Genomic DNA, 26270 nt, shown 5'->3' with positions numbered 1-26270 from the left:
CTTGGCCTTGCCCTGACATCTTTTGTTTCCCAGCAAAGCCTCCTGTGAAGTGAGACACTCAGTTTAAGCCCTTGCAACCTCCCCAGGCTCACACATCATTGTCACAACCCCCTGCACCACCTCAGTCTCACTTGGCCACCAAAGCCCCAGCCAGGATCCCTGGGATAAAAGTGGTCCTGACCTCCTGCCTGCCTGGAAAAGTCTGAGATTGTTTTCTCACATCCCCAGTTAAAAGTCTGTCAGATGTGAAAATGGACTTTTAGCCAGAAAGAGCTGCCTGAGCCCAAGCTTAAAAAACTCCATTCTGCTATATTATCTGCTAAATCTTAAATTGCCAAGATGTGTCACAAGGGAGAAGAGTCCACAGGGATTAAAACACTCAGTGCCTCAAAAGAGATGAGTTTGTTCTCCAGCTGTAACACAGGGTGTTATCCCAGGGGTTAATTTTAGATTTTTAATTGGCAGAAATTCCTCCCATGGGAGCCTTCTTGGAGGGGGATTGCAGACACAGACCTGCCTTGCAATCCAGCGTGGATTTTGCAGGGCTTTAAACTTCAGAAGCTTTCATTTCAAAGAGTTGTTTTGCATTTCAGCTCCAAGTTCATTTTGGTTGGAAAGAAGCACCAGGGCCAGAGAAGATGGAAGGAATGTCTGAGGCCAGAGCATCCAGGGGCATTAATCAATTAATTAATTAATTAACTGAAGGCCCAGCAAGATGTGGCAACCACAGACACCTTATCCCTGTTAAACCCATGAAGGGGATGCCCTGCTAGGGAAAATTCTTACATCTTTTAAATCCCTCTGGGACTGGTGACCCCAACACTCTTCTGAACAACCCTTACAGTGAGGAAAATTTTCCCTAAAATCCAACCTGAACCTCCCCTGGCACAACTTGAGGCCATTTCCTCTCATCCTGCCCCTTGTTCCCTGGGAGGAGAGAGCCTGACCCTCACCTGGCTCCTCTCTCCTGTCAAAAATCCATTATAATATCCAAGAGGAAAACCTCAAATATCACATGGGACCTTCCCCCAGTGTCATTGAAGCCTGGTTCTGGTCAGCAGATTCTTGCTGCAGAATCTCAGCTCCCCAGAGGGAATTTCAGAGGTTATTTTGAGGGCTGTGAAATGGAGATACAGCCTTACCCTGAGGGGGTCGTTCAGTAAAATTTAATTTTAAGTGCTCAGATGATACCAGTGTGGCTGTATCAAGGTAATGCCTGGTAACATAAGCAGGTAGTGAATTGTTGTGATCATTTAACACAAGCCTTGCACTGTTCCCTAATAATTCAACCTCAGGACTGGAGGAGACTTAATTCCTGATTTTGGAAGCATTTCCTCAGAAATGAGGGACCACAGCAATGATTTGACATTCACACTCCTAAACCCAACTTTATGGAGAGATTGGAGACACCACCAGGGACTCACAGAACTCGTTTTAGGCAGACAGAAAATCTGGTAGACATCAATATTTTAATTTTACAGGTAGCCATGGACCTGCACCCGAGTTCTCCAGGTTCTCCACAGTTTGTGCAGAAGTCACCAAGACACCAGAGGTTTAAACATGGTTTTTTTCTTCCCATGCACTCTCATCAGCAGTGAAAGCAGACTTGTAAATAGTTCAGTCTATCATGCAGCACTGTTTATTTTTTAAGAGGTTTTCAGGCAAAATAGGGTGGGTGTTAACTTGTTTTAATCCACTGCTCTGCTTTTGCTAACACTTGGATGGAGAAGACTGTTTATATTTATTCATAGTAAGCACACACACACCAAAAAAAAAAAACCCAAAAAAAACACTGATTAATTTTGATGCTATCAGTGCCAGATTGGCTCTTGTTTGGACAGCTAAAAATCACATGTATGTAGAATTTTTTATCTTAAATCCTGTTGCAGATGTATTTGGAGCTGCCCTGTCCAGCCTTGTGTCAGACCCTGTCCCCTCAGGAGGTGACTTGTACAAGGTTGTTCCTTCTCACACTGTGAAGGCAAAACAAAAACCAATAATCTTGGGTTTTATTCACTCAAGAAGCAGCTCGTGCTTCAAAATCCCCCCAAACCCCTCAGAAGTGAAAAGCAAGACCAAACTCTCAGCGCTGCTCTCCAGGACAATTTTTTTCAAGATTCCCTTCAGTTCTTTCACACCGACCTTGTGAGTACAAGCAAAAGCTGCAATTAAAATTAAATCATGAAATAATGAAATGGGAGCTCATTTGCCAGGGGGCCTGGGAGGGTCACAGGGGTTGTGCAGGCAGAGCTGGGCTCCTGTATTGAACATTTCAACTCCGAGCTCATTCAATAAGCACCAGCCCCACCCCACATCTGCCTGCAGCCACTGGAGCCCTAGTGAGAGCTGCTCTCCAAATTCACATTTCATGCTGCAAGTGATGGCCCAGCACTCATCCAAGCAAACAAACTCACATTCCCCTCCAAGACACACAACCCTGGATGCAGATTTCAATATCTGTCCTTTCAGACTCCTCCAGAAACATGTCACTGGCACATTCCCTCATCTGCAGAGCTGGAGAGCCCCGGTGACCCTGGCGTGCTGGTGACATCTGAACGCTGCCCAGCTCGTTTTTATCTGCCTGGCAACTCGGAGTCAAGCTCAGGGCTGCACTCACAGACCTCTCCTCCTCCAAGAAGCCCTGCTCTGCTCCGGGCAGTGCCTGCACCACACCTTGCCCCATCCCTGACAGGAGGCAGAGCTCCAGCATCAACACAGCAGAGTCCACCAGGCTGCTCACGGGGCATGGGGTGACGAGCACAGAGCTGGGAGAGGCTCCAGGGAGAACTTCCAGAGCCCAGAGGGGATCCAGGAGAGCTGGAGAGGGACTGGGGACAAGGGCTTGGAATGGTAGGACAAGGAGGAATGGCCTTGTACTGAAGGAAGAAAGGTTTGGATCGGATATTAGGAATAAATTCTTCCCTGCGACAAGGGTGAGCCCTGGCACAGGGTGCCCAGAGAAGCTGTGGCTGCCCCTGGATCCCTGGAAATGTCCAAGGACAGGTTAGACAGGGATTGGAGCACCCTGGTATGGTGGAAGGTGTCCCTGACCACAGCAGGGGGTGGGACTGGGAGATTTTTAAGGTCCTTTCCAACCCAAACCATTCCATGATTCTGTGATGAGATTGAGGCATTTGGTTTCTTGCTGCTCTATGCACAGACTGATGGATTTGAAGAGCCCTCACCCATTGCCTTTTTTTCAGGTGAAAGCAAAGCTACTTCTATTTCTAAGCAAATGGGTTTTCCTAAGAGCCTCAGGAAACCTCAGAGCTTTCACCTGCTCTGTTTCCAGGGGCAGGAATTCCTGATAAACACTATCCCAGCTCCTAAAGCAGCTGGATTACATCAGGAACATAACCATTAAAAAGCCTCTCAGGTGAGGTGTTTGTATTGCCAGAAGAAGACACCATAAAGAGAAGCTTGTATCTTAAAAAAAAAAACCAAAAATCTGGATAAATAAATCTAGATAAATAAACAATCCATCCCCTACAAGGTGGAAACTGGAGAGGGCAAAAGGATCTCTTAGGGAGCAAAATATGGGAAATTCATGGCTGAATCCAGCTGAGCAGGAGGATTGGGGGGTTTTGGTGATGCAGAAAGCACCAGGTTAAGATTAAAGCCCACCAAGCTCAGGTTGAAAGTCAGCTCCACACTGCAGAGGCAGATTTTTTAGCTCTGCAGGGAAGTGACAACTTACTGATGTGTCTGTCAGCATGAAAAGAGCTGAAATCCCACTTCCAGCTGATAGCAACTGGAGGGAAAAGCAGAGGGACTGACAGGAATAAAGAACCTCCAGGAAAATCAGCCGTGGGAATGAGGAGCACTTGGGATGGGCAAAGCATCCACGCGAGGAGTTAATGATAAATCTGGTTCTCAGCTCGGCAGAGCAGCTGAAAAATCCAGTTTTTTTCCAAGAGGGAAAGGGATTAACCAAGCTAACAAGACATCAGTATCAGCTGAGGAAAGGGGGAAAGGCAGGGCAGTGGAGACAAAACAAACACAAGATGTGCAATGACAGAATTAATACTCAAACTTTCCTTCCTTCAGGAGAAAGGAGCTGGCACCCACAAATGCACAGAGGATGGAATTTAAGGAAATCTCTTTGTCCCCCTCTACCAAAGCAGGTTTGCTTTAAAAAAAAAAAAAATAAATTTTTTTGCTTATTTAAAACCAATTTGAGCAAGACTGGTATCACCCTCACAGAACTGCTATCTATCTTTGTATCTTGATAATTCTGGCTACAAACTCTGATCTGCTGAGGAAGGATCCACACATCCCTGAAACATCTCCCAGCCTCTGGTACACCATGTACTATTTAATATACACACAGAGATGAGTGAGGCAAAAGCTGCAGCTGAAAATTACTCAAGGAGCAGTGGTGTTAATAGAAACCTGCCTGGGGGAATTAGTGCTCATCATGCCAACCTTCCTGGATTGGGCTCCTTCCTGGATATCTGTGTCACAGAACTCCCTGCCAGATCTCCATCTTGTACTATTTTAGGTAATAAATGACTCAAATACCAAAAAGCATCACTTTTTTTTTTTTTTTTTTTTTTTTTTTTTTTGCTGGTAGCCAGAAGTCTTATTTCCTAATAGTTACAGCAGGATTTAATGCACACTTAGTGCTTTTGAGATATAAAGTGTTATTTAAGTGTCATCATAAAGTACTCGTGGAAAAAAGCCAGTTTTAAAAAAAAATAAAATCAAAGATAATTCAGCAGGGAAAATAATTTAAGCTTTTCATAAAGGAAGAGTCTCACTTCTAAATGCATTTTCCAGCATTTCTGGGCTGTTTTCATCCCCTGATTATCAACATGGGAGTCACACATATATTTAAATAAGATATGGTGGGAAGCTACAGTCAGAGCTCTTCAGGGAGCCTACATCATCTTCATTACCAGAAACAATCAAAAAAAAAAATACCTTAAATTGTCAGAAACAAGTATTTACTGCTTCAGAGTTACCCTCGTTCAGGTTCACTGCTTCCCTGCTCTGCATGAGCAAAATGATTAAATTAAAAAAATCAGCAACTGAATTCTGTTGTTGCTGACAGGAATTCAGTGCTCCAAATTTCTCTGAAATCTGTGATTTAAAGGTAATTCTTGCACTGTGTGGTCAACTGAAGTCCAGGGCAGTTTTTAGGCACTGAAGAGATTTTTCAGTAGACAAGAACTGATCTCCTCTGCTTCATGTGGAGTCTCTAAAGGAAACACTCAACTCACAAAAGTTGAAGCTTTTCTTGGTTTTTAGTGGTAACAGCAAAAAAAAAAAGACAAAAAAAAACCAACTGGAAAACCAACCAGCTTCAAGAGTACAGGATGTCCTGTCAGCCTTTGAAAGTCAGAGTAGATTAAAAAATATATAAATTAAAAATAAATCTGACCAACCCTTGCCAGCTATCACCAGCCTCTAATGACAAATGGAAATACTGTGGATTTTAGGAAATACCATTTTCTTATCTTTTGTCCTGCTGGCTCCTCCATCCCACACAAACAGCAGCCCCTTGAGAGGTGGTCATGATGAAATCCAAATTAAAGAGTGGGTTTTGTTGTTTTTTTTTTAAAAAATTCCAGTCCCAAAAACGTGAGGGATACCTGGAGCAGCCATGGCATGGATGTGCTCATTCCTGCCCTTTCTTTGTGGATTTACAAAATCACTCTGGAAGCTCTGCAGAGGAAATCCCATTCAGCAGGAAACTGGGGAACACGAAAAATCCTGGGATTTGGGGGAACAACAAAAATCCTGGGATTTGGGGGAACACCAAAAAAACTGGGATTTGGGGGAACAACAAAAATCCTGGGATTTGGGGGGACCAAAACTTGGGATTTGGGGGGGACCAAAAAATGTGGGGGTGTGGGGAAAGACCAAAAAACCTGAGATTTGGGGAAAGAACAAAACCTGGGGGTTTGGGGAAAAAACAAAACCTGGGGGTTTGGGGAAAACCCATAAAACCTGGGAGTTTGGGCAAGACCAAAAAACTGGGCATTTAGAGACCAAAACCTGGGATTTGGGGAGGACCAAAAAATTTGGGATTTGGGGAAGACCAAAACCTTGGGCTTGGGGAACACCAAAACCTGGGATTTAGGGAACACCAAAAGTTGGGATTTAGGGAGGAGCAAGGTGGTGGAAGTGGCTGCTGCAGCCTGAACCTGTGTCCCACCTGGGCCAGGCACGTGCTCCTCCAGCTGCAGGGATATTTTCTGAGTGACTGAGCAGAACTGGCGATTTTTTTTCTTATTAATGCCATTTCTGGTTACCATGGAGCTCTGCTGGGAGTTCAGAGCTGCTCACCCACGCCAGGCACTGAGGAACATTATTACAGACAAGACCCTTCAAGGACTTTTCAGAAAGATAATTCAGCCCATCCAGGATCTGATTTAGAGTTTTCAGCCACCAGCATAGCTTGAATTTGAAGTGACCACTCGTGGGGTGGAAAGAGGGGGAGGAAGCTGATGGTCAGCTGGGTTCATCTCAAACTCACCCACGTTCATCCCAGGCTGAATATTAAACACTCAGCTGCTTGTTAAGGCTCAGAGAATGAGGAATTTGGACAGTAGAGGAAGGCAAAATAATGAAATGTCCCCTGTGCAGGGCCAGGAGTCACTGGATGATCAGAATATTCTGTGGTTCTATGATCAGCCAGCATAATTCAGGAAAAGTTATCCAGAGGTGCTGTTCAGAAAGGATTATTCACTCTCAGTGAGGAAACAGGAGGGAAATAACCCTGGCAGAAAAGAGAACCTGGGCAGGGGTTCACATTCCAATATCAGACGTGTGGCATTAAAAAGGCAGCAAGGGAAGAGGATGAACCCATGGTTGAGCACCACAGTTTTTATTTTTTCCTTCTTTCCCATCCAGGATGAAGTATGGCTGGGATCCAGTGCTTGTGGAACCTTTGGACTGTGGAAACTACAAAAATTCTACAGCCCTTCCACAAATCACAGCCAAACCCATGAAAAAAAAAAATAAGTCACAGAATGGCTTGGGTTGGAAGGGACCTTCAAGACTGTCAGCTCCAGCCCCCTGCCATGGGCAGGGACACTTCTCACCAGCCCAGCCTGGTCTTGAACCCTTCCAAGGAAGGGGAACCTCAGGGCAACCTGTGCCAGGGCCTCATAGCAAAGAATTTCTCCTCATACCCAATCCAAACCCAACCTTCCTTCAGTTAAAACCATTCCCCCTCGTCCTGTCTCTTCATGCCATTGTAAAAGTCTCTCCCCAGCTCTCTTGGAGGCTGCTAACAGCTTGTGGAACCCTCCAAAAATATCCAAACCCACTGGGAAGCCTCAAGCAACAGACCATAACCTGAGCAGCCAGGCAGAAAAAAAAAAAATCCCATAACATTCTGCATCTCTTTTTCTACTCCAAACTCCCCAAACTGGGAGAGAAACTTGTTCTGGCTGTCCCAGAGCTCTCACACCCCTGCCAGACTGGAAATCACCACTAACCTCTCACAGGAAACATGTCCATGGCAAGGCTGGAGTGGGGCAGAGGGACACTCTGGGACTGCTGGTGACAGAGAGGACAAGGAGCAAATCTCGAGAGCCCAGCATGGAAAAAACTCCTTTTAAAACACTGAGCTCAGCCAGCCCCAGCCTTCCATTTAAAGGATCACCAGATCAACACCAGGCTTATTCCTTCTGATGCAGACAGTAGGAGATGAAGTCTTTAAAAAGTTGTTGAATCACACCCATTCTTAAAAATAAATCGACTATTAAGAGGCAAGCTACTTTAGAGATACATATTCCTTCTTGTCCTAATTACAGAGCTGGCTGGGGGCAGCCTGTGGAGGCTGGAGCTGCTGTGGCAGAGGAAGTTCTCCAGCAGACAATGTTCTCTCGGGGTCTGATTGTGGAGCTGAGGCAGGGCCACATGGCCATGACCCCTGAAAAGCACAGAATCACTTCCATTCATCCTTTGTGCTGTTGTGGTGGAGTCAAGAACAACTGGGATGTTTAGATGGGATTTTGTAGGGTCTGGGGAGGTCTGGAGAGTGGCAAGCCTGAATTCCATCCTTCACATCATCCTGGGAGCTCAGCAGGACTTGAATTATTTTTTAATTTTTTTTTTTTTTTTTTTTAAGAGATAACCTTCCTTTTAAGAGTGCATCTCCAGGCAGGGTTATCAAGGCTGCCTGACTCTCCCCAGCTCTGCTTTCAGTTGGTTATAAATCCATCAAGCCCTGGCTGTTCAGGGTAGGAGTTTGCATGCTAGGCTGGGTCTGCCTGGGGCACAGTTCTCTTGGAACATGTGAATCCAACTGCTTCTCAGAAAGCAGCATGGGAATAAACACATTGTTTTGTTCAATTTCTGGTGGCTTTTTCCATTTTTTTTCCTTAAAGCCTTGGACCCATGATTTAGAACAAGGGCTTTAATGAGCGAGGGACAAGCTTTTTGTGTCAAATTTCATTTTTGTCATCGCCAAAAATCCAGGCAAATTATAAGCCTTTTGAGAGGAGGAGAAAAAGCAACTAAATTGCATATGCTCAACAGCCCTTAGAGTTCAGGATTTAAAACTCGAGGGTTTTGGCTTTGCTGAGGAAAATTGGAAGCAGGTATGGGGCAGGCAGGAGGCAATGAACAGGAGGCAGTGAAAAAAAGTCAAGGAAATGTGCAACAGCAGGAGAAATTGGTGACTGGAGGAGATTCAAAATCCAGGTTTGAAGGCAACAGAGCCAGAGCAGCAAGTTGGAAAGACAAAGGGACAACATCAAAGCAAAGATGCCAAGAAATCCTCCACTGGCTCCAACATAAAGCACAAAATCATGGAATGGTTTGGGTTGGAGGGCACCTTAAAGATCATCTGTTTCCAAGCCCCTGCCATCAGCAGGGACACCTCCCACCAAACCAGGTTTCTCCAGCCCTGTCCAACATTCTGTAGGATGTGTGGATCCTCATTTCACCCTTTCTCCAGCAGTCACAAGAGCCACTTAGCAAAATCTGTTTTGTGTCACATTCAGCTCTGGAAAAGCCCTTTGCAGTCAGAGGCTGGAGGTTGTTTTAAGGAGCAGGATCTGCCCAGCATTGCTGCAAACACAAACCTGCTGCTGGGCAGCCCTGGCCTCAGAGAAGCACTTTCCCAGTAGCAGGCAGGAATTAGCAAGTTTTTTTTCTGATTTGGGGAGTGAGAGAGCACCAGTCAGTGTTTGATTATTGCCCCATAAAACATCCAGCTTCAGTTCCATTCCTCTGGGCTCCCCAGTGCTGCTTTGGTGGCCTTCAACCACCTGGCACCAAGCTGGGTGTTGGGTCTTGTGCTTGAGGGAGAGGGATCCAAAGCTGTGGGGTTTGTAGAGTTTTTCCAACATTTGTCTAACCTTGGATCTGAGGATTATCCCATTTTCCTCTGTGCTTTGGAACATGGTGCAGGTGACAGCAGATGGTTCTGCCACCCCAGGAATAAACTGCTCCAGAGATTTCCTGTTGGATTGGTCACCAACTTGATTTGAGGGCTGGATCACCTCTGCTGTGAGGGAAGGCTGAGAGAATTGGGATTGTCCAGCCTGGAGAAGATAAAGCTTTGGGGTGAGCTAATTGTGGACCTGAAGGGGTTCCAAGAAAGATGGAGAGAGGTTATTTACATGGACCTAGGGTGACAGGAGAAGGGAAGGTGGATTCCCACTGCCAGAGGGAAGGGTTGGGTGGGATATTGGGAACAAATCCTTCCCTGTGAGGGTGTGAAGTTGCCCAGAGAAGCAACCTGGAAGTGTTCCCATCCCTGGAAGTGTCCAAGGCCAGGTTGGACAGGGCTTGGAGCACCCTGGGCTAGTGGAAGGTGTCCCTGCCCATGGATAGGGGTGGAATGGGATGATCTTTAATGGATCTTTAAGGTCCATTCCAACCCAAACCATTCCACAATTTCCAGATCTAGCAAGGGGTTCTACACAGTACTAAGACTTAAATCAGTTGTGCACCAGCAGGGGGTAAAAAGGTTATAAATACAAATCCCCAGGTAAAATCCTGCCCATGTGATGTCCAGAACCTGCAGGTGGAGGTCACACCTCCAGTTCTAACACTACATCAACAGCACAGGCACAAGTTTCAAGCACTTCACCACTTGTGGGGTAGACAGAGGCTGTAGGAAAAGTCAGAACTCTGATCTCATCCTCTTCCTTCACAGGAGCTTCCAGCAGAATCTGGTAACACTCAGCTCATTTCATGCCTCAAATGAGCCTCTGCTAATGTAGCTGCAGGGGCTGGACTGGAGTATTTGAGAACTTCACCATTTGCTGGTGGAAGCCAAGGGTTCCTGCTTCTAATCAGGGGCAGAGCAGAGCTCTAAAGCCCAAAATCTCCTCAGGACCAACACTTACACATCACCTCCATTCCTTCAGTTTATTCACTCTCACCTTTGAGCTGGGGAAAAAAAAAATAATAAAACTTCTGTCAAGAGTTTTTTTGGGGTTTGTTAGAAGTGTAAGCAACTAGAAGTACACATTCTGGAAAAGTTAACTTCAGATCTGACCCCAGCAGCCTTTCCTTCCCCTTTTGTCAGCCCACACTCTTAACAAAGTCACTTTTATATGCTTTTGTCTTGTTTTTCTAGCCCCTGCCAGCTTTCCATACACACCAAGTTTTTCATACCTTGTTCAGTGTACAATAAAAGCATATGAGAGCATCTAAAAATGAGGCAGAAATGGATCTATTACACTGCTTTATTCAATTTATGGCTTGCAGGGAAAGGTAATGAAGCCTGAAGAGATAAAGAGAGAACAGGAGCCTACCCCTAAAAGTTACCCCTCACAGTTCAGTTTCACATTTGCAATTCCACAGCACTTGGTGTCTATTTACTGAGATAAAAAAAAAAAACAAAACCAACAACTTGTTTACAATAGTATTGGTTTCATAAAAATGAGATTTTTTTCGGATCCCCAGCCTGGGTAGAATCCTCATTAGCAATTCCACAGTCCTGCTGTGCTTAAGACAGCTGTACTTTAGGGTGAGGCAGGTTGAACAGCTTTTCTCCCAGTCACTGTCGAGCCAAGTGCTTGTTAATGGTCTCAGCTCTGTCCCAAATGTGTCAAACAACTTCCCCTTGCTCTGCCACATATCCTTACAACAACTGCTGGGCTCAGCAAATCCCTTTAAAAACAGTCCTTGTAGATTTAGAGGTAACAGCAAGCCCGGCAGAAAGGACACACTCAAGCTGATGATGACAAGGCAGGGAATGTGTCTCATCCCATCAGGGCCATCCCTGGGCTTTCCAACCAAAAACAAATAGAGGAACAACACACCAATACTGGGGGAGGTTCAGCCCTCAGCTCAGCCTGTCCCTGGATTTCCACTTGTCTCTGTCTTGGGTTCACCCCTTTGCTCTCAGCTCTTACACAACCTGCAAGAAATGTGGCTGTGTCTCCACCAAAACATCCTTTTCCCTGTAACCCCATATCCTTAACTGCACTTACACAACTGCTCTGCATGTCCAAGGTCAGGGTGAACGAGTTTTTTAGGGCATTGCATTCCCATCTCACATCAACCATGCCATGCTGGGGATCAGTTTTGCTTTTCTGTCACAGAATCCCAGACTGGTTTGGGCTGGAAGGGACCTTAAAAAACTCATCTCATGTGTAGGGACACCTCCCACTGTCCCAGTTTGCTCCAAGCCCCATCCAGCCTGGCCTTGGACACTTCCAGAGATCCAGGGACAGCCACAGCTTCTCTGAGCACCCTGTACCACCCTCACAGGAAAGGATTTTTTTTTTCCTCTTATCTCATCTAAGCCTTCTCTCAGCTTGAACCTATTGCCTCTTGTCCTGTCACTTCTGTCACATACCATCACTCATCAGGAAATGCTCCAGCCAAAGGATAAAGGTTCAACTGTACAGAATTGGCAGAGGAGAAATTTAACACAATCACACTCTGTCCAGAAAATGTTATCTAACATCATCACAACACTCTGAACTGGGAAAGGACAACTTCCAACCCTTCCCAATTCCAAGGAGCTGGGGAAGGGAGATTAGGTAGAAGTGGCTTCATAATCCAAGTTGGACAGTCTGCTATTTGAGACTGGCATTGGATAAACAAATATTTTCTTGAGAAAAGGAGGAGACAGGTTGGATGGGGCTTGAAACAACCTGGGATTGGGCAAAGTGTCCCTGGCCATGGCAGGGAGTTGGAATGAGATGATCTTTAAGATGCCTTCTGTCAGGAAAATTAATCCACAAACACCAGAGGTTTATGTCCAAAAAGGAGACAGAGGAGTCCTTTTTGCTTTATTCAAATGAAGGGAGAGGCCATGGGACATTCCCCTGGGGTCTCTCCAATTTTTGGAGGATGCAGCCTCCCTTTGTATCCCAATTTCCCAGCCTAATTTCCCTCTCTCTTTCCCCATTGGCTGAGGTACTTGAGAGGTACAGACTTCCCAGAACACCTGGTACCTAAGAGTCCCTTCTAATGTATAACCCTCCCTTTTAATTTTTAATTCTTATGGAATTTATGTTTTTTTCCCATTGCTTCTTTCATCTTTCAATATCCAATTGCATTTATCAGTAAAGGCAAATGTCTTTTTTTTTTTGTTTCCATTCATCAATCATGGAATCAATCCCATCATTTCTTTTATCTCTCAGTGCTGGTCTTACCTACCAGCAAACCCACAGCTTGTTTGTAAAGACAAATCCATCATTCCTCTCACTTCCAACCCAAACCATTCCATGATTCCATGGCTTAAATTCATCCCTGGATTCCAGAGCCCAGCTGGATCCCTCAGCCCCCACTAGCCTGCAAGGAAACTCCTGCAGCAGCAATTCCCCTTTCCCATTAGCCTTGCACGAGGCTTTGGGATCACCTGGCAGCTCTGGGTTGCTGCAGGAAGGATTCACGTGGCACCATCACATAAAACCTTCCTTCCTCCAGGGGGAAAAGCAGCTGGGAACATCTCCTCCATCCTTATGATCCTACTTCAAACACCGGGAGCAGAGACCAGGGGAGATCTCAGCGTGACAAGATCCGGGTGCACTCAGCGCTGGAGGCTCCATCAACTTTGATTCTTCCAGCTCCTGGCACACACAAATCCAGGGGAACACTTCAGAGGATCAGGCACCTCGTTCAGTCACAGCAGCAGCTCAGGAGGACTCTGACATTTGTTTTTTTCTTTCAGTTCCAAGTGAAAGGCATCCCCAGGCTGAGCGAGCTGTCAGCCCCAAGCCTGCAGTGCACACAGAGCAGCCGTTCCAGCCCTGCTGCACGGGGCATCCCCGTGCTGCCTTCTTATTAAAAACTCATTCCTTAATTCCCTGGTCTTGGGACAGGCTGCCAGGCAGCTGATGGGGCCTGAACAGCCAGACCCTCGTGTTCAAGGGAAGAATGGCTCATTTGGAGGGAATCTATAACAGCAAGAACACAGGAATCCAGACTTGAATAAACCAACAGTCTCCAGTATTAGCCCAAGCATCATTTTGCACAGGCAGACATGAAAAGATATTCATTTCAAGTCTGTTTGTGTTGATGTGTGGAGGCTCTGACTGTTCCAGATTCCATCCCAAAACTTTTGTGCAAATCCATATCACCAGCAGACACAAACATGTTGGTGCTGTGGGACTGGAGCAGCAGCAGGAAACTGCTCTGAAGGAAACTGCAGCTGAACCCATGGCCCACAATGGGCAGAAAAAGGAAATTTGGGGACTGTAGCAATACAAACACTGGGAGAAACTCTGCTACACTAAAAGGAAAAGCCCAGCACTCACTTCTTTACTTTTACCTGGTTTAGCCAGGTGATTCACCACCTATCTTGGTAAAACAAAACAACTCAAAATAGTCTTAGGGACGGTTTGAACAGACTTGTCCAACTATTCTGATCTAGGGTGTGTTTCTCAGCATGCAAGAAACCACCCCTGAAAACAGACAGACAGATCCAATTTGGGATGCAAACACATCCCATGCCTGCTCCCACCAGAGCAGAGCTGGACCTGGAACAAGGATCCTTGTTGGGCTTCCTAACAGAAAATAAGCACAAGCAAACCTGAACAGAAATGGGTTCAAACTTCTTGTTAGGACTAGAACAAAACTTTTGCATAAGGCTGTTGAAATCCTAATGAGACATCAGATACAGACACTTCTCCTTGAAATCTGGATCTGTCACGCCAGAGTCACCACCAGATTAGGAAACAAGGGAGGGCCAGGGCAGAGTTGCCACATTAAGGAGCCTGACCACATGGAAAGGAATCCAGGAAATCACCCCAGGAGCCTCTGCTCGGTCTGTGCAGGTGAAAGCCTCCAAAGCCAGCAGGGTAATTGCCTGCAGAAGTTCATTGTTTTAGTGCTAAAGCAGCAGCTGGTGCATAAAAGTTTTAAGCCTTTCAATTATGAGTAATCTGAGAGCTCATACCAAGCTCCAGCCTGTTTGCTCTAGACTTAAACCTTCTGTTTATCACCTTTAAAGCAAGACAAGAATGAGCCTGAGCATCAGCTCACCTCCCTCACAAGCAAGTGCGTCATCTCTCCTACAGCACAGGAGGAAGAGAGTTATTTGGGGAAATGCCAATATTTAAATCTATTGGAAGAATGTTCTGGGGTGTGGGAGGGCTATTGTTATTCCTGAGGTATCTTGGAGGAGGCCACCAGACACTTCTGATCCAGAGAAGCAGCCAAAGCTGGGGGTTTGCTCATCACGAATCCTTTCAGTTATAGGATGGTTTCAGTGGAAAGGACCTGGAAGATTATTCCCATTCCACCCCTCTGGATGGGCTGGGACACCTCCCACTGTCCCAGGGTGCTCCAATCCCCATCCAGCCTGGCCTTGGACATTTCCAGGGATCCAGGGGCAGCCACAGCTTCTCTGGGCACCCTGTGCCAGGGCCTGCCCACCCTCCCAGGGAACAATTCCTTCCCAATATCCCATCCATCCCACCCTCTGGCAGTGGGAGCCATTCCCCTCATCCTCAATCCCTTAAGAATTCACAGAATTAAAGACAAGACCCAGTAGCATCAGCACCACTCCTTTGTGGATTCACAGCAACTTTGAAATTTAAACTCTTTTTTGACTGATCTGCTATTTTGGGTTCATCTAGAGCAGGAGGAGCTTCTGAAGAGGAAAACTGAGCTCTCCTCATCAGTGCTGCAAGATTTTTAACCTTAAAGCAAGCAGCTCTAAGAGACAATAGAAGTCCAAAATGGAAATGCCAACTCCCATCATCACGTGGGGGTTTTTCTCTCTTTCTTTCTTTCTTAGACCAAGTCTAAGCACTGGATCAGGGTCCCAGTGAGGTGGGAGAATCTCCCATCCTTCACTCTCTTAGGAACCTGCCCTTGCTTTAAAAACCACCTTGGAGCAGAACCAGAGACCCCCAGACCTCCCTTGCACCATAATTTATTCCATGAATGACATTTTACTGTTTACTAATGGGAGATTCCAATCTCCTTGCCCAAGGAATTAAAGGCACTTTCCCTTCAGAACAGCAGCCACACGGGTAAGGCACAGCCCTGCTCCAGACTCCTCCATCCTGCACAAATTAGGAATAATCACATTTTAAGAAGTGCTGCCCATTTGTGCCATTGCTGCTGCTGTGACTCACAGCTCAGAGTGGGACCAAAGAGCAGGTCCTGGCCCTGAGAAAAAAAAAAAAAAACTTAAATACAGGCCTGGAAATTCACCTGGAGTGACCCCAAAGCAGGCATTTCTGGGTAGAAAAGGGCAAAAGTGATGCTGGTGCTGTGGTTTGATCTTTCAAGATGGCCAAGGCAAAGATCCCAAAGATTTCCTCCCATTTCTTGTCCCACAACTTCCAGTAACATCCTACTCCAAACCTTTTACCAGCAGCTGTTCCACAGAGAAAGTAGATACATAGAAATATATATTCCCTTTCAGCTTGCAGCATAAGATAAAACAGAAGGGTTTGGCAAGGCTTTGGTAGAAATCTTTACATATATAAATAAAATAAATCTATAAATTTTATATATATATATATAAAAAAAAATCTGCTGCCAAACCCCTCTGTTTTATCTCACTTATGCATTTTAACCTCTCTCTTAGGAGGGCTCCAGACAGTCCCAGCACACACACCCCCCTTCCATAACACATTCCCTGCTTCCAAGCACTCACACTTGGAGCAAGTGGCATTTCTGACAGCTGCAGATCACAAGCTTTGCTTTCAGATTTTGTTTCTAAATGCTGTCAAATCAAAGGAAATGCTGCCTTGCCTGCCAGGAGATAGAGATCAGAGGCAGACAATACAAAATCTGCCAGGAGAGCTGAGGGAGAAAAAAAAAATCCAGTCCATTTACAGAGAACATGGCCAAGTTATGAAGTAGTTTCTTGGGATTTGAGTTTGTGGTTTGAGTTGTGGGTTTTGTTTGGTTTGGGGTTATTTTAGTTGGTTGGTTTTGGATTGTTTTGGGGTTTTTTCACTCTAGCATGCAAATTCTGTTTACAACAGACAGGAGGTTCCAAGAAGCACTGGTTAGTCTGGCAAAGCATAGAATCAAGCATTTGGGTTGGAAGGGACCTTAAAAAACTCATCTCATTCCACCCCTGCCATGGGCAGGGACACCTTCCACTGTCCCAGGGTGCTCCAAGCCTTGTCCAGCCTGGCCTTGGACACTTCCAGGGATCCAGGGGCAGCCACAGCTTCTCTGGGCACCCTGTGCCAGGGCCTCTCCACCCTCACAGGGAACAATTCCTTCCCAATATCCCATCCATCCCTGCTCTCTGGCAGTGGGAGCCATTCCCTGTGTCCTGTCCCTCCATCCCTTGTCCCCAGTCCCTCTCCAGCTCTCCCGGAGCCCCTTTAGGCTCTGGAAGGGGCTCTGAGCTCTCCCTGGAGCCTTCCCTTCTCCAGGTGAGCACCCCCAGCTCTCCCAGCCTGGCTCCAGCCCCTGGAGCATCTCCTGGACTCCTCTGGATTTGCTCCAGCAGCTCCACATCCTGCTGCTGTTGGGGATCCCAGAGCTGGACACAGCACCCCAGGTTATTTTGGGGATAGGTGAGCACCCCCCAGCAGGAGCCATTGATACCAAACAGTGCTGTTTGCCCACCCAGGTACCCCAGGCCAAGGCAGACAGGCTGGCTGCATCCAAGGGGCTTCCTGGAAAGGCTCAGCAAGGATTTGAGCAGCTTCCCCTGCCCCATTCCATGCCTTACCCAAGGCACCTCAGCAGAACATTCACTTCCCCACTGCTGTCATGACTGATTTTCCCAGCAGGAGCTCCCCACCTCCCATCAGGGCTTTTAACAAGTGACAGAGATTTCAAACAGAGCCCTCAAACCCCCGATGAAAACCAGGCAGGTCTTTCAAAGACACAGCAACCCCCAAGTTTGCAATTTCCCTTTGTGCTGTCTCTTGGTGCCCTGCATTTCACAGAGCCCACAGCACTGACAAGGTAACAGCAGCCCTGCCCAAAAACCAAAACCACCCAGCTGGGATTCCAGCAGCCTTGCCAGGCAGGAGCAGAGCTGGTCCCTGAGGATGGGCATGGTCACCCCTGGCTCCACATCAAAGCTCCCCAGGCAGCAGCAGAATTGCTGCACGCAGACATGAGACACAAAAAGTGTTAACCAAGGCTAGACTGTGGCTTGTCCTCTGTCCTGGAGCATTCAGTTCAGAGCACTGCAATTGGGAAGCTGCATGGGGACAGGAATGGGGAGCTGGGACTCCCTGCAAGGCTCCTGGAGCCTCCCTAAAAGATTCTGTCACCTGCAGGGTCAGGGGGGGGAAAGGCTCCCCAACCACTCCAACCATCAGGAATATCAGCCTGAGTCCCTCTTCCAGGTGGGAAAGGCACCAAGATATTCCTCCTGTATTACTGACACTTTAATGAAGGGATGGGACCACTGTCAGGCTAAAAATGATTTATTCCTCAGATAAACATCAGCCTCAAAGGCTGTGAGATTTTAGAGGAGCAAGAAGTCAGCCATAAATCAAAGTAGTCATAAGTTTCTTTGTTACAAGGCAATATATATTCTAATTTCACCATTTTAATTATAAAATTCTAATCCAATAGGAAGTTGCCACAAAGTTTATTTCGTTTTTCTAGCCAACCACCTTTACTTAATTCTGCTGCACTGAATATACTTTTATACTTTTTTATGCTGGATACTCATACACACATGTGCTTCTGTTATAACATCTAAACTCTTAGCTCACCCTTTACAATGGCATTACTGCACTATAAAACCCTTCACCATCTTACCCAATTCAGTTTCTTACTTAAGGCATATTCTTACTTATAGAAACTAAAGTTTATCATTTTCCTGCTTAATGTCTGTGTGCTTTTATTTTTACATCAACTCCAGTTTCTCCCAAGACTGTAAATCAAACCCTTCAGTACCTGTGGAAGTTTCTGTCTTTGCATTTCCTACACTCCAGTGTCACACGAGACATTCCCAGCACCACCAGCAGATTGTGCCTGCCCCAGAGCCACCCAAAATCAGCCAGACCCCTCCAGGCTGCAGCTCCTTCACACCGGGAGGAGAGCTGTGAAATGAGGTGTCTCTGCTGTCACTGTGACCTCACCACATCCAATCTGGGTCACATCCTGGCTTTTTTCAGCCTCACCGTGGCTGCAAACAACCACCCTGGCAAGGGCTGGGAATGCTGTCAGCCCCTCCTGGGCACTTCAGAGACAGGGAGCAGATTTGGGAGGCAGGATATTGAGCAGATATCCTGTGAAATGAGAGATCCCAGCCTGATCCAAGGCCAGGTGAGCACAAACCAGAAAACAGCCACGGGCACAGAGCAGCAGCATCCCCACAGCTCCATCTCCCAGAGCTTTGCTGCCTCTCCACCCACAGCTGATCCAGAGTCTGTCCTTAATCTGAAGTCTCTCCTTTAATTCTAAGAATAAGGGCACAAAAAAAAAAGGGGTTTTAAAGCAATAAAACAGCACCTGTGCCAAAGGGCTCCTCGTTAATCTCATCTCCACTCAGCCTCTCCTATATGGGGTAAAAACACAAAGGTCACTCATTACCTGCAAGGTCTCATCAGAGCAATCATTGTAATGGAGCAGCAGGGACTCTCCTGAAAAGGAAAAGTCAAAGCAGTTGTCTACTGGAGGAGCAGTCAGGAAAAAAAAAAAAAAAAAAAAAAAAAAATCAGAAAATGAGGTTTTGCCCTGACTGAACTTTTCAAGCAAAACTCCTTCAGCAGTCCCAGCTGGAAAAGGAGTGCAGGGGGTTTGGTGGCAATCTCCAAAGTACAAGAGTCTAGGGAAAGAATAAACGTGATTTTTAAAGTTACTAAACTGATGACAGGAATGTGTAGAGCTGCTCCATGTGAAGATACAAATCAAGTTAAAAATCACTGAATTGCAGAGCAGAGGCAGCTCCTGGAAATCAGAACTGAGGCTGCCCAGAACAGAGCAGCTGCACCAGGTACGTGCAGGAAGAACTCCCAATTTCTAAATTCCCTTCCACCAGACACCTTTAGCACACAGAGTCCAGGTGTTCAGCTCAGTGTGTCACCTACTCAAAGCTCGGCAAGCCCCTTGAGAACAAAAACTTCTCAGATTACATTTCATTCTACTAAAACAATTCAGATTTGAGTTGTTCCACATCAGCAGAGATCCTGCTATTTGCAATCAGGGTTAAGCCACTTGTCAGAAAGACAGAAAAAAAAAAAAAGGAGATTTTTTTTTTTCTTTTTCTCTGCAAACTGATGCTTCCCTCAGCCCCACATGGGTCTGATGAGCAGCTCATCTTATCTGCAGCTCAATGTTTTTCCTCCTGGTGAAGGCTAAGGAGGAACAAACCAGCTCCTGCACTATTCATGTCAGGAAACTTCTTCCAGAGGATCAGGCAGTTTGAAAATAATTCCAGTCTTGTTAAGATACGATTTAGACATAGACACAGCCATCAAAGGAAATCAAATCAGTGTTTTCCCTCGCCAAGTCATTTTCCTTACATCACAGGCTGTTAGTGCACTCTTCAGGTGATGTTTCACCTGATGGAACAGAGCAGGAGTTTCAATAAAATCTCCCCCAGGGGCCATTCCCCTCACTTAAATGGAAGGAAAACAACACAGAGGTGTGGAAACGAGAAACAAAAATATCTGTACAAATAAGAGCAAGCAAATCCCAGTACCTGCCAGCATGGGAAGAGCAAAGACAAGGCTGGAGCTGCATCACATCACTCACTTTTTTATCTTTTATCTTTTATCTGCACCCACCTTTGGCACCAAGCTCTTGCCCACATCAGCCTTGCCAACCACGAGCCTGTGCCCAGTTTGGCTGTGCCAGCTGCAATTCTGCAAAGTCATGCAAAGCCAGGGACGTGCCTGCCTTTTATTGTGGCACAGAAATTCCTGTCCCAGCGCTGAGATCGCAGCCACCACCGACCCGAGTCAACACGGGCAGCACAGCAAAGCCCAAGAGCCAATATTTCGTATTTCTCAGCCCTCTCAGATTCAACAACTGCTCTCAGTTTACGCAGCAATTATTCAAATTTCATTTGTCACGCTGAAAAAAAGAAAAAAAAAATAAATAAATAAAGCAGCAAGAAAGCAACGAGCTGGGTGCTCAGTGCAGGGCAGCTTTCCCCAGGAGTTTTCCCATCAGGATTTGAAGCTCAGCTGGCTCCAAAATCCAATTTCAGAGCAATTTCAATATGTTGTGTTGCTGCATAATCAGTGCAGCATCATTAAGAGGAAGACATGAGTTTATTTTCTTTTTAAATCAGGATTTTTTAATTTTTTTTTTTTCACCCTCCTAGATGAGTTTTGATATCATGCTTAGCAGGGAACCAGAGATAAGCCCCGTGCAGGGTGAGAGCTCTGATGTTTTTATAAAGCATCTTTCATAAGGCAGCTTAAACAGGAAGCGTTTATTGACTTTAAACTCACTTCATAAAACATTTACACGGACAAGAGGAGAAACAGGAGCTCCCAACAACGCAGTTAAAACAAAGATGAGTCTGTGCATTGTTCGAGATCTCAAACACTCCAGGCTTTGCTGCAACAGCATCCTGGAAAAACTAAAACAAACGGAGCCATCCCAGTCGGGTCTTCTTAATCCTCAGCCATTAAGGCTGCAGTTATCTCCTATTGTCCTTTAGATAACGAGTGGGGAAAAAAAATCAATTTAATACAGTGAAAATGATCATGGAAATGGTACAAAAAGAGCAGGTGGGGGGGAAAGAGGAGCTGGTGTTGGCTGAGCCAACCACTTACTGCAGGGCTCCAAAAACTTTGGAGGGAAGATGAAAACTCTGTTTTTCCAGGAGAACCAGGAAGGCAATCAGAGGCAGTTTGGTATTTGATCAGCACCACGTTAAATCAGCAGAAATTGGTGCTCAGTGGGCATTTCCCAGAGGGACATGAAAGTTCCAGAGCCTTCAGCCTCCTCGTACACCTGGCTCTGATTTCAACACCTCTCCTCAAAATGATCCTTAAAATGTTCCTGGTATCCTTGAGCTACAAGCTTTGAGGAATTTTTCATTACCAGCTATGAGTACAGAGGGCCTGGCTAGGTTATTTTTATTTTTGTTTTATTTTTAATTTTTTTTTTCCTCATTAAGTTGACAAAGGAGATGTTCTTTACTGGCATCCAGCTGTGCAGTCTAGCAGGGAAGTGTGGAAATCCCCAGACCTAATTAAAGGCATTTCCCATGGAATATGACATCCTAGGAAATGCTTCAGATGCTCTTGGCCACCACACAAATATCACCCCTACCTCCTTCTGAGGTTGCTGACAGAGGTCACATCCCAGGTCCCTCTTTGCTGCTGCTGATCCAATCAAGCTCATTGCACAACTGAATTGAAACAATTAAGATTTTTCATTAAGTTGGAGCAGTGGGTCCTGAGCAGCCCTCAGCTGAGAGGCTCAGACACTTCCCACTGTCATTTTTGGGGCCACAGGAGGTTGGGCACCATCAGCAAAGATGCTGAGAAAGCCTGTTAGAGGTATTCCACCTGAAATATCCTATTTTGGGATGGTCTGGAGGCTCCCACGTGTTATTCATCCACCCCTTGCCTCGATGGATGCAGCCCCAAGCCCTCACACCACCCCCAGCAGCAGGCATTAGGTTTTTTAAAACACATCCATTTCTTTCTAACCCAGTGCAGATCTCTGTGTTTTGTTCTATTCATTAGCTGCAAATGAAGGAAGAGCTCCTATAGTCACACAAAGATTTAAAAAAAAAACCCAAAAAACAACAATGCCTGACATCTGGAGGCTTTGGCCTTAATTCCATAGATGGGAACAGCTGATGTAATTTTCTTTTTTGTTCTGGGAACATCCATCCACGAGTTCCAACTGCACAGAACTTTTTAGGAACAGCCACATGGAGATGAGAAAACCCTGAGCACGAGAAGGACTCAGCCCCTTGCCAGGGCTTAGGGGGAGATGCCTGGAGGGATCTCCAAGCTGTTCTGCCATGGAATTCCCACAGCACACCCAATTCCCATCTCGTCCACACACCAGGTGTGTGGTTGGAGGCTCCTCCCTGAAAAGAAATCCAGCACTGGAGCTGCTGAGCCATCATTCCCAATCCCCCCATTCCCACTCTGGTGCTGGTACCAACCTTCTTCCCACAGAAAACCAGCTCCCTCCTTGGGAATTCTCCACTTTCATAAATAAAACAGAAGGATGAAAAAGATTTGTGAGCTCACTTTTAATAACAAACAGGGGGATGTGGGTTGTTTTTCCAAAGAACCAACATTTTGAGGTCTCATGAGAACACCTCCCTCCACTTTTACCCAGACCAGAGGCTAAAAAGTGTTTCTCATTCTTATCCTATAAAAAAAAACCAAAAAAACCACCCTGGCCCAGTTTCCCCAAAAAACAAAGTCAAAGTACCTCACACCAGTCCAAGGGACAACACCAGAGGTGTCAAGTGAACACCAGGAAATAAATAAGAATAATCTCAGGCATAGATTTCATGTAATGGAATTTCCTCCTGTCCTCTGTAAAGTTCTGTCCCCTTCCCAGACCAGGAGAAGCCTTTGGCTCTGCTGGATCCCATCCCATCCCAATCCAAATCCCCATCCCACCCCATCCCATCCCCACTCATTTGGTAACACAGACAAGGAGGTTTCCAACACCCACCCTTGGTTTTTGCCAGGGAAAAAAAATCCTTCCCTGGGTTAGAAATCCAGGAATTCATTGAGAATTCAGCTTCACTTCCTTCCCTGCTTCCACTTTGCTGATGGGGTTTGGGATTAAAGATTGCCAGAAATGTTATTTACAGATGTAATTGGTGTGAAACATCTGGATTTGGAGGAACCCAAATGCCTGTGGGCCATTAAATACAGTTCGATTTACCAGGGGGTTAAATAGGGGAAGATTTAGGTTTGTTTTTTTAGGGGTGGGTGACTGAGGCCAAAAAAAAAAAAAAAAAAAGGTGATGTACAGGACTTGTACCATCAAGGGATTATTTTAAGCCAGAACTTCAATTTTTGGTCTTGAGAGAGGTTCTGCTGCTCCTGGGAGGAGGACAAGGGAATTTTGCTCCCCTAAAGCTTTTCCCCAGGCACAGCAGAGGACACAGGGATAAGTCAAGGTGCCTGGGAAGGAGTTCAGGTGCCTCTCTTCAAGAATAAAGTCCTAAGCAGAAAAAAAACAAACAAACAAAAAAAAAAAAAAAGAACAAACAAAAACCAAACCAAACAAAAAAAATTATAAAATAAAATCACACCAAAAAAAAAACAACAATAAATAAATAAAGGGGGAAAAAAACAGAAAGGAAATAAAGGGGGGAAAAAAACAGAAAGGAAATAAAGGGGGAAAAAAAGAAAGGAAAAAAGGGGAAAAAAAGGAAAAAAAGGAAAACAAGAAAAGAAAAAAGAAAAAATAAAAGAAAAAAGGAAAGGGGAAAAAAGGGGGAAAAGGGAAAAGAAAAAAAAAAAAAAAAGATAAAAACACCACCAACAACAAAAAATACCTGAGCAAAAACACATCCAAACCCGAGTTTTGGCTGGGTGGTTTGCAGCACAGATCTGAGCTCCAGAGCAGGAGACACACACACGGGTGGGTGCAGGGATAACTCAATACCTGCAGCTCGATAAAACACACCTGAGCCTCTCTCACCTCCTTTTAGACACAAAATCCACGTCAGCAGCCTCAGGAGCTGGGGGGGATTTTTCCAGACCTGCCAGCAGATTTTTTTTTTCCATAGAGCTCATCTCAATCTGTACCTATTGATTGAAAAAGGGATCCAGATATTCAACTCTTCTGCTTTAAAGTTCCCACACCCCTCATTCTTTCCCTTCAGAGGAAACAGTGTCCATCAAGATTTATGCAGGAGAAACAGAAATCACTCCTGAACCAACAAATTTCCCCATTTCTCACCCCCAGCTGCCCCAGGTCCCTCTGTGGGGTTGTGGTGATGGGGAGCTCACACCTGATTGATTTCATCCCTTTCCAGCCCAGCCTCTCATCGGGAATTCCATGGAATCCCTACACTTGGCTTCTCCTGGGGAGGGAAATCTTGTTTCCCTCAGCTCATCCATCACCCTGCCCACAAACTTGTGCTGCCACAGCAGGCACGAGGAGCTCCCTTTTTCTTATTCCTTCCAAGAAAAGCACGGAAATCTCTTCCCAGAAGCTCCTGGCAGTGGTTTCCTTTTCTCTCCAGGAGCACAGCTGGAGATGCCACAGCTCCAGGGGGAAGGGACACAACTTTTCACCACCTTGGTCTTCCCCCCTGCCCCAGCTGTGCTGGAGCCTCTCTGCCAGGGGTGCTCCATTTATTCAAAATACAAGTTGGTTGCAGGATGCACGACAGGGTGGGGTGGTTTGTTTGGTTTTTTTTGTTGTGGTGTTTTTTTTTTTTTTTTTTTTTTTTTTTTTACCAGCAGCTTGATAGTGGAAGGTCTTTCAAGAAATGCACACCCTCAGCCTCGGGATTCCAGGGGAATAAATTTATGGGTCACCTCTGTCCCTGTCATTGTTTCACAGCATCCCACAGCTTTGCCCGTTCAGCCTCCTCCCTTTACAGCAAGGTCTCCACAGTCAGCATCCCCGAGTGCTGCTTTTACTTAGAAAAAGCACCTAGGACTCATCAAGAACAGATTTTAAAAGCCTTTAAATCCTTAAAAATCAAAATAAATTAATAGAACCCAAACAGAAGTGTTTGACCGAGCAGCTCAACAGCTTTCAGCTTCACTTTCATCACCTCCCTCATCTCCCTTCACTTCAAACAGCCACAAAGAGACAAAAACAATCAGCAAAAGACAAAATTAATCAGCCAAAGACAAAAAAAAATCAGAACGTACCTTGCTGGACAGAAATCCCATTTCCATGAGGCAGAGCCTCCTTTGCCTCACTTTTCATCTTCCCAGGGCTCAGGAGGATTCAACCTTCTCCCTCTCCTCCTTTTCTGCTGGCTCCCAGAGGGGTCACCCCATTCATCACCACAAATCCTGGGAAAAAAAAAAATACAAAAACAAAAAAAACCCCAAAACCCAGCTCCTCTCCACCCCGGAGAAGAGGGCACACAATGAAGAGGTCAGGGCCTCTAATGAGGGTGGGGAGGAAAACAAATTCTCCACCCAGCCTCCCCTTTACCCTCAGCCATTTCCCATAAACTCATTTACACTTTGGGGTGGGAGAAACTCCTTGGCTGGCTGGGTTGAAACTCAGTGGTCCAACAGCCCTGGAATGACCAGCCTGGGAATATTAATATTCAATTATTTAATGTTTAGGCAGTGTTAACCCTGGGGAGATTAATATTCAATTATTTAATGTTTAGGCAGTGTTATCCCTGGGAAGGTTAATATTAAATTATTTAGTGTTTAGGCAGTGTTAATCCTGGGGAGGTTAATATTCAATTATTTAATGTTTAGGCAGTGTTACCCCTCCAGACAGGGAGAAGGATCCCTGAGGAGCAGCTGGAGATGCTCATTTTGGTTGTTCAGCTGCTGCTTCCTGAAAATCCTCCTGGACCTTGGAAACACCCCTGGAGCAGGGGGGGGACAGGACATTGGAGTGAGGAGAGGTTGCACAGGTGGTGATGGGGAAAATGGGTTCACTTGGGCAGAAAAAAGGGGTTTTTGTCAGAAATTCTTCCCCCCACGGATTGGAGATGCTGAGAAAAGTCACAGGGAGTGATAAGTGAGGTGAGCAGCCTCCAAAAGGACTGGGAGCTGTGGCTGGGAGGTGTTTTGGGGACTCCCTAATAGGGAGAGCTTAAAACATGGTTAGGTTTGCTGTTAGTTCTTGTTTCCCTCTTTTTTTTAATCCAGTGTTATCCCTAAGGATGCTCTTGTGGACTGTAATGAGGATTTCTGATAAAGGCCTACACTCCTGATACTTCCCAAGAATAAATTCCTGCCTTTATGTTCTTTATACTTTGTCTCCTGAAAAATAAAATGGGAAATTTCAAGGAATCATATAAAAAATAACTG

Source organism: Sturnus vulgaris, chromosome 4, assembly GCF_052056855.1.
Source record: "Sturnus vulgaris isolate bStuVul1 chromosome 4, bStuVul1.hap1, whole genome shotgun sequence".
Lineage (NCBI taxonomy): Eukaryota > Metazoa > Chordata > Aves > Passeriformes > Sturnidae > Sturnus > Sturnus vulgaris.
Note: the sequence above shows the minus strand (reverse complement) of the source record.